The 9,414-nt window shown below is 50.0% G+C and overlaps 1 non-coding gene across 1 annotated transcript; it reads right to left on the bottom strand.

Moving 5' to 3' along the window:
* Window positions 1-1,966: 1,966 nt before the first annotated feature.
* Window positions 1,967-2,039, bottom strand: Trnai-gau (transfer RNA isoleucine (anticodon GAU)). The gene has a single exon. It is a non-coding gene; the product is annotated as a tRNA-Ile (tRNA).
* Between the last annotated feature and the right edge of the window lie 7,375 nt (window positions 2,040-9,414).

Here is a 9,414-nt window from a genome sequence, read left to right as displayed (position 1 = left end):
TAACCTGCCCTGACCTTCCCCACAGTGCCGGTCATTGGTATTTTCAACGATGGATGTGTCACCGGCGGCCTCACCTCTCTATTTGTTGTACTTGTACTTTGGATTTCGGGTGTCGAGACGTTCCCTGCACTATTCGTTTATTCCTGAAATTTGTACGTGAAGTGTCTGTTTTTCATCAGCTCCCCACCCTGTCTTTTTTTCAATGGAATAAAGTTGTATATTGCTTTGCTTGTTAGAAAAGCGATTGTCGCTCGTGATACCGCATTTTCTGTTACTATGAAGCGTTGCTTTTTTCTTCTTATCTTTCTTTTCGTTGCTGTGGAGAGATTGTGAGAAGCACAACGTCAAGGAAATTTGTGCGCACATATATAGCGCCCTTCCTTTCAGTGTTCCCTCACCCCCAACCCGGCAGTGTTTTTAACCAGGGTGCACTGTAGCACACCTTCTGCACCTATATGCACGCGTGCTTCTAGGTTGTATGTTATGGTATGAAGACGGTTTTCCAGTCGAAACGTCAGTAAACCACGGTTTTTCTTTTCACAACTATTTCTTCTGCCTCCTCGAGAAGGTTCTTCGTCTGCTCATATATATATAGGTCAGTTAAAAGATAAGAACAACTTTGCGGTTGACTTGTATTATAAATTACTCCAACAGTATCGAAAGTGGAACTTCCTCCCTCAGGGAAAATCCCACAATACACCTGAGGAAGGAAGTTCTACTTCCGAAACTGTGGGACTAAGTTATAATAAACAAGTTAACCACAAAGTTGTTCTTATCTTTTACATGGCCGTTTCTTCTGGACCGTTGCAAAACTCATTGAAATCTATATACATATATATATATATATATATATATATATATATATATATATATATATATATATATATATATATATATATATATATAGCGAATAAGAATACGATATGCGGGGCTCGTTGAAAAATAAGACCGAAATAAGGGTCGGGTGTCAAGAAAACCTCGGAAAGCAAAGAGGAGGATATGGTACGTCATTGAAACAGGTAAAGAATTTGGAAAGAAAGAAAGGAAAGAAAAAAATTCCCGCCAGGAGGGATCTGAACCCACGACCTCCAGAGTATCGGTCTGGTGCGATAACCACAACGCTATCGTCGTGTCTATTTTTCCACTCCAGTTTCTGTAGTATTTATGTCAATTTAATTTTTTCCATGTTCTTGGTGGTGGTAGCCAGCGCCACTCCGACTCCTCGGAGTGAAGGGAACCTTCTTTCTAACTCCCGGGCCGTGACTCGAGTGTTTACGACATGTCGAGAGTGGTCGACCAGCGTTGAACCATCTTTAGCTCCCTGTGGCACCAAGACTGACTGAACAGAGGTCCTCGCTATGCACGTAGCGAATGAGAATTGGAAATGAGGGGCTCGTTGACAAAGAAACCAGAAATAAGGGTTGGCAGTCAAGAAAACCTGGGAAAGCAAAGGGGAGGATATTGTAGGTCATTGAAACAGATGACGAATTTCGAAAGAAACAAAGTGGAGAAAAAAAGCCCGCCAGGTGCGATCCGAACCCACGCCCTCCAGAATACTGGTCTGGTGCAATAACCACGATGCTACCGGCAGGGCTATTTCCCCTTCCACTTTCTCCAATATTTGTGTAACTTTAATTTTTTACTGTGCGTGGGGATAGTAGCCAGAACAACTCCAAATTGTCGGGGTGGAGGGGACCTTCTTTCTAACCCCCGGGTCGTGAGTGTCTACGACATGTCGAGGGCGGTCGACCACCGTTTAACCCTCTTGAGCTCCCTGTGGCACCAAGACTGCGAGAACAGAGGCCGTCGCTATGCATATAGCGAATCAGAATAGAAAATGAGGGGCTCGTTAAAAATAATACAGAAATAAGGGTTGGCAGTCAAGAAAACCTCGGAAAGGAAAGTGGAGGATATGGTAGGTCATTGAAACAGATAAATATTTTAAAGAGAAAGTGGAGAACAAATGCCCGCCAGGTAAGATCCGAACCCACGACCTCCAGAATATCGGTCTGGTGCGATAACCACTACGCTACCGGCGGGGCCATTTTTCCCCTCCACTTTCTGGAGTATTTATTACAATTTAATTTTTTGCTCTTCTTGGGAGTGGTAGCCAGCGCCACTCCGACTTCTCTTGGTGAAGGGGACCTTCTTTCTAACCCCCGGGCCGTGACTCGAGTGACTACGACATGTCGGGAGTGGTAGACCAGCGTTAAACGCCCTTAAGAATCCTGTGGCCCCAAGGCTGCCTGAACAGAGGCCATCGCTATGCATATAGCGAATCAGATTAGGAAGTGAGGGGCTCGTTGAAAAATAGGCCAGAAATAAGGGTTGGCAGTCAAGAAAACCTCGGAAAGCAAAGTGGAGGATATGGTAGGTCATTGAAACTGATAAATATTTTAAAAAGAAAGTGGAGAACAAATGCCCGCCAGGTGGCATCCGAACCCACGACCTCCAGAATTATGCACCTGACCGGTATTCTAGAGATCGTGGGTTTGAATCCCACCTAGCGGGCATTTTTCCTCCACTTTCTTTCTTTCCAAATCCTTCCCTTTGCTTCCCGAAGTTTGCTTGACTGCCAACCCTTTTTTCTGTCTTATTTTTCAAGGATCAGCTAATTTCCAATTTTGATTCGCTGCATGCATAGCGAGGGCCTCTGGTCTGGCAGTCTTGGAGCCCCAGGTACCTTAAGATGGTTCAACGCTGGTCGACCACTCTCGACTTGTCGTAGACACTCGAGCCACGGCCCGGGGGTTAGAAAGAAAGTCCCCTTCACCTCGAGAAGTCGAAGTGGCCCTAGCTACCACCCCCAAGCACAGCAAAAATTAAATTGACCTAAATACTCCAGAAAGTGGAGGGGAAAATAGCCCTCAAGATTACTGGTAGCTTAGTGGTTATCGCTAAGCCCCGCCGGTAGCTTAGTGGTTATCGCACTTGACCAGTAATCTTGAGGTCGTGGGTTCGGATCCCACCTGGAGGGCATTTTTTCTCCACTTTCTTTCTTTCCAAATTCTATATCTGTTTCCAAATCCTACCATATCCTCCCCTTTGCTTTCCGAGGTTTTGTTGACTGCCAACCATTATTTCTGTCTTATTTTTCAACAAGCCCCTCATTTCCTAATCTGATTCGCTAAATGCATAGCGAAGGCTTCTCTTCTGGCAGTATTGATGCCACAGAGAGCTTAAAAAGGTTCAATGCTGGTCGACCCCTCTCGACATGTCCTAGACACTCGAGTCACGGCCCAGCCCCGGGGTTAGAAAGAAGGTCCCATTCACCCCGAGAAGTCTAACGGGCGCTGGCTTCCCCCCCCCCCTCCACCCCCAAGCACAGGAAAAAATTAAATTGACATAAATACTCAAGAAAGTGGAGGGGTAAAATAGCCCCGCCGGTACCGTAGTGATTAACGCAACAGACCGGTATTCTAGAGGTCGTGGGTTCGGATACCATTAGGAGGGCATTTTTTCTCCACTTTCGTTCCAAATTCTTCATCTGTTTCATTGACTTAGCATATCTTCTCCTTTGCTTTCCGAGGTTTTCTTGAGTGCCAACTCTTATTTCTGTCCTATTTTTCAACGGGCCCCTCTATTTCCTATTCTGATTCGCTACATACACAGCGAGGGCCTCTGTTCTGGCAGTCTTGGTGCCACAGGGAGCTTAAGAGGGTTCAACGCTGGTCGACCACTCTCGACATGTCATAGGCGCTTCAGTCAAGGCCCGCAGGTTCGAAATAAGGTCCCCTTCACCCCGAGAAGTCGGAGTGGCGCAGGCTACCACCCACAAGCACAGAAAAAAATTCCCGCGCCTTCCCGCGAGGGGAATACGAGTAAATGCAGAGCATTGGGGCCTCAGTACTGATTGAAGGCAGTGTTGCTGCCATTCTTCCGTGATGCTGGAGTAGCAGACACGAGTAAACGTGGGCACGAGCGTCAACCAAAGAAGGAAGGAGCAACGCAGTGACTGAAGCACGAGCGACCGCTAGCCGCTATATTTGCGGCGCGCGGTAGAGGGAGAGCAGTGCGGGTGGGAGAGCGCGCATGCGCAAGCAGCGCGCGCCCTTCCACGCCCCACCGCGCTGCTATCACGCACCTGTTACGCCGAGACCGCGACGGAGTAAACGGGCTGACTACGACGCATGCGCGCGCCAGCTGCTGTTGAGAGAGAGGAGGGAAGGAGAGGCGCACCTGCTGCGGACGCGGAACTGTTGACACCGTTCAACGCAGGAACAGGCAAGGGTAAGAAATGCTCTGCATTTAAAAATAAAATTGACATAACTACTCCAGAAAGTGGAGGGGGACAATAGCTCCACCGGTAGCGTAGTGGATATCGCTCCAGACCAGTTTTCTGGAGGTCATGTATTCGTATCCCTCCTGGCGAACATTCTTTCTCTACTTTCCAAATTCTTTATCTAGTTCATTGACCTACCATATCCTGCCCTTTGGTTTCCTATTTTTCCTTGACTGCCAAACCCTATTTCTGTGTTATATATATATATATATATATATATATATATATATATATATACATAAGTCGTGAAGTAGAAAGAGTCTTTAGTTGCTGCAGGATTAGGCACAAAGTAGAAGTGCGCTCTTCGGAGACTTCATTTCCAACGGTTCGACCTGAGACAGGTCTTATTCAGGAATCCTCAGGTCTTGCTGAGGAAGACGTGTCTCAGGTCGAAACGTTGGAAATAGTCTGCGAAGAGAGCCCTTTTATTTTATTTATGTATGTATGTATGTATGTATGTATGTATGTATATTGAGAGACAGAGCTCCGAGGTGCTGAAGGACCACTTTTAATTAGGCTCCCGAGCACAGGCCACCGAAAGACGGAACTGTCCGGGGATGATGATGGTTATACACAGATGACAGTGGCGATGGGTTTGGATGGGTAGAAGGAACAGAGGGATTGACTCGCCGTTTTCCATACTGGATATAACAATGGTCATGTCGCTTCCACGCATAAATATCACGACAGTACACCCCCAATGCCCACACATTTCCCCCCGCTGCTGAAGGCGGCCGCCTGGCCGTACGGGGTTAGAGCTGGCGACGGGTGAACGGTTTTAACCGTGAAACGTGCACTATTTCAGTTCCACGGCGCCGACGGTCCGGTGAAGCGCCCACTGGAGAAACGCGATAATTAACTGGTGAGGTCTGCTCGATTATAACGTAGGGGCCCAGGTAGCGGTGAAGAAACTTTTCGCAGAGTCCTGGAGTACGAACAGGGGTCCAAAGAAGAACTTCGTCTCCTTTGGAGAATTGAACGGAGTGGTGTGATGAGTCGTACCGGGCTTTCCGTTCTTGCTGGCTGGATTCGGTGCGGTCTCTGGCCACACGTCGACAGTGACCGATCCGTTGGGTGAACTGATCGTGAAAAGGCGAAATGGCGGGGATCGGAGCCGAGAAAAAGGCGGTGTCCAGAGCAAAAGAGGGGGGACGGCCGTAAACAAGAAAGAAGGGCGAGTAACCGGTGGTGCGCTGGACAGCTGAATTATATGCGAACGTCACGAAAGGTAGGATGATGTCCCAGTTGCGGTGGTCCGGGCTGACGTACATCGAGATCATGTCGGACAGAGTGCGGTGGAAACGCTCGGTGAGCCCGTTCGTCTGGGGATGGTAACTAGAAGTCGTTTTATGGACGGTGTCGGCAGCCTGAAGGACTTCCGCAAGGAGGTGGGAAAGAAATGTCTTGCCACGGTCACTCAGCAGGACCCGAGGTGCGCCATGTCGCAAGATGATACTGCGTAATACAAAGTCAGCGACTTCTTGAGCACTACCACATTTAAGGGGAGCGGTCTCAGCGTAGCGGGTCAAATGATCCACAGCCGTCACAATCCAGCGGAAACCATCGGTTGTTGGAGGTAGGGGCCCGTACAAGTCTATGCCTACGGCTTCAAACGGAGCGTGGGGGCATGGAACTGGTTGAAGCCAACCGGCAGGGGGTGACGTCGATCGCTTGCGGTGCTGGCACGAATCACAAGAGGCCACGTATTGTGCGACACTGGTAGAGAGGCCGGGCCAGAAAAATCGACTGCGAACGCGATCATACGTCTTCTGAAACCCGAGATGTCCAGAAGTGGCATCATCGTGAAGCGCCTCGAGTATGCGTCGGCGGAGTTGACGGGGAACAACAGGAACCCATTCATAGCCGGCAGAGTGGGGGTTTGCGCGGCAGAGAACTCCATTAATGATCCGAAATAGATGAAGTTGACGTCGCAAGCGGCTATTGGGTGGCTGGATGGATCCATCAAGGCGGTCGATTAAAATGCGACAATAAGAGTCTGCGCGCTGTAGCGTTTGCAGTTCGGTAGAGTCGGGTACGGAAGCGTGGTTGAGGGGGGCCATGGGTAAACACGGCTGACTGGAGTCGGAGGAGGCTTGCGACACGGCCGGCTGCGACGAGAAGGATAGGGGGCACCGCGACAGTGCGTCGGCATCCAGATGCTTTTTGCCGGATTTGTACGTGATGGTGAAGTCGTACTGTTGCAGACGCAGCACCCGACGGCCTAGGCGCCCAGACAAATTCTTCATTGTCGATAGCCAGCAGAGGGCATGGTGGTCTGTGACGATGGTAAAATGACGGCCGTATAGGTAGGGACGAAACTTCTGAATTGACCAAACAACAGCGAGGCATTCTTGCTCGGTGATACTGTAGTTCTGCTCTGCTGGTGTCAAGGCGCGACTGGCGTACGCGACCACCCTTTCACGATGATGAGCATCTTGCTGCAGGAGAACAGAACCAATGCCGCAGCCGCTGGCGTCAGTGTGCATTAAAATGGGTGCTGTCTCGTCAAAATGGCGCAGGACGGGATCGGACGTAAGGGCGTCTTTGAGGGCTTGAAAAGCTTCCTGGCACTCGTTCGTCCAGACGAAGGGCACGTTGGCTCGTAAAAGCTTGTGCAGAGGGGAAGCGAGCGTTGCAAAATTGCAAATAAAACGCCGGAAGTATGATGCGAGACCAAGAAAGCTTCGCAAAACTTTCTGTTGTAGTGGCCGAGGAAAACCGATAACGGCAGCAGTCTTATCCGGGTCCGGGCGTATTCCATCCTTGGAAACCACATGTCCCAGCACTTTGATGCTCTTACTAGCGAAATGACACTTTTTAGTATTCATTTGCAGGCCGGCATTAGAAAGGCAAGTTAGCACCTGATCAAGGCGCTCGAGATGCTGCGAAAATGTGGACGAAGATATTACCACGTCGTCTAGATAACATAGACACGTTTTTCATTTGAGGCCACGAAGCACAGTGTCCATCATGCGTTCGAATGTAGCCGGGGCATTAGAAAGGTTGAATGGCACCACATTAAATTCATAAAGGCCATCTGGGGTGGTAAATGCCGTCTTTTCTTTGTCCGCTTCGTGCATCGGGATTTGCCAGTACCCCGATCGAAGATCCAAGCTGGAGAAGTACTCAGCCCCCTGTAAACAGTCTAAAGCGTCGTCTATGCGGGGCATAGGATATACGTCCTTTCGCGTAATCTTATTAAGCGCCCGATAATCGACGCAGAAACGCACAGAGCCATCTTTTTTCTCGACCAGCACAACGGGCGATGACCATGAACTTGTAGTAGGGCGAATGACTTTGCGCTTTAGCATACCGGCCACATTATCTTCAATTATCTTGCGCTCAGACGAGGAGACACGATACGGTCTGCGACGAATCACAGACGAACCATCTGTTTGAATTCGATGCTCTGTGGCAGTGGTCTGTGTGAGGCCAGGCGAATGCACGTCAAACAAAGCCCGGTGCTTGGACAGAAGATCAAGCAATAATTTGGTCTGGTTTGGCGTTAGGTCGGGACTGAGAGTGGCCGCGAGAATTGACAAATCACCAGGCGAAGCAGACGCGGGCTTGTTTGAAGAACGCTGGCCAGAGGAAACGACTGCTGCAGGGCGGCTGTCGGCCACTGAAGCTATAGTAGTTCCATGTGATAGTAGTATTGGTAAATGTGTGGTGTTACGGGCAACCAAGGCTGCGGACCCACACACGAATCGAACACGGCAGGTGGCAATGGCAATGCCTTGCGGCAAAAGTCGACTGCACGGAATTGCAACCACGTCGCCGTCGACAATTTCGTCTGATGTGACCGACAGAATCTTTTCGCAACCGGCCGCCAAAACGTGATCGGCATTCAATTTTAGTGTTTGCCGTGGTGCGTCCTGATAATTTGGTTGTTGGGTGTCGGCGATGTGGATAGTTGGTTGACGGCAGGAGATAACAGCCGAGGCAGAAGAAAGAAAGTCCCAACCAAGGATGAGTTTATGCGCACAGGGAAACAGAACAGCACACTGAATGTGATGGCGGACTTCTCCGATTAAAACACGCACGGTACAATATCCCAAAGGTGTCATGTCATTCCCATTAGCGCCACGTAAGCAATGACCAGTATACGGAGTCTTTACCTTGCGAAGACGTGAACACAAATCAGCATGAATTACAGAAATACTTGCTCCGGTATCAACCAACGCTTCCACTTGAATTCCTTCGACGAAGACAGACAACATATTAGACGGAAGTTCGGGAGGACTTGTGGACGTTCCAGGTGATGCAGTTTTACCTCCAAAAACTGCAGCATCTAGTTTTCCTGGTGCTGGTTGGAAGTATTGGAAACGGGACGAAGAGGAGACAAAGCGCGCTGGAAGGGCGAAGGAGAACGACGGCGAGAGGGCCGGGAGTCCCGCGGAAGTTCTCTGGTGTCAGGAGGCGGTGATCGGCGGCGAGGAGATGATGAATACGCATGCTGACGAGGAGAGTAGCTGTAGTAGTCCCGCTCGTAAGGGGCGTAGCCGCGCCTCTCGTCTTGCTGCCGTCGACGGCAAAATCGAGAAATGTGCCCCCGGATGCCGCAGTAGTAGCAGACAGGCCGGTCATCTATAGGACGTGGTGCTCGCCACGTTGAACGAAAAAACGGTGGAGCGGAAGGCGTAGAAATAGCGGTCAAGTGGCCGTGAGGAGTTGGAGGTGCAATGTGCTCTGTGGACACAGGTTGCCTTGAAGCAGCTTCCGAGCATGTAGGCACGTGAAGTAAAGCAGACTGGCTGGGCTGCGGAACGGTTGTCACAGCTGCGAGCTCCTCTCTAATTATGTCACGCAGCACTTGTGCGTAGACGTCATTGACCGGATTGCTGTGATGACAGGGTGCATCGCGCTGCTGTAACTCTTCGCGAATGATGGCCCGAATCAAAGAACGCAGCTCTGTACTCCCCGAAGAGCCGATGCTCCAGGTATCGGGTTGGAGTCGGATAGCCTGAAGTTGGTCAAGGCGCTGACAAATGCTTCGCACATCGGCAACGGTAGCGGAATTTTGGATCGCCATAGCGTTGAAAGCAAAAGAGGAGACCCCTTTAACGATGTGCCGCACCTTGTCCGTTTCGGGCATATCTTTATCAACTCGACGGCACAGCGCGAGCACATCC

This window comes from Haemaphysalis longicornis, unplaced genomic scaffold, assembly GCF_048455015.1.
Source record: "Haemaphysalis longicornis isolate Haplotype H1 unplaced genomic scaffold, Haemaphysalis longicornis Haplotype H1 scaffold_18, whole genome shotgun sequence".
Classification (NCBI taxonomy): domain Eukaryota; kingdom Metazoa; phylum Arthropoda; class Arachnida; order Ixodida; family Ixodidae; genus Haemaphysalis; species Haemaphysalis longicornis.
This window is presented reverse-complemented; position numbering and strand designations above follow the sequence as displayed.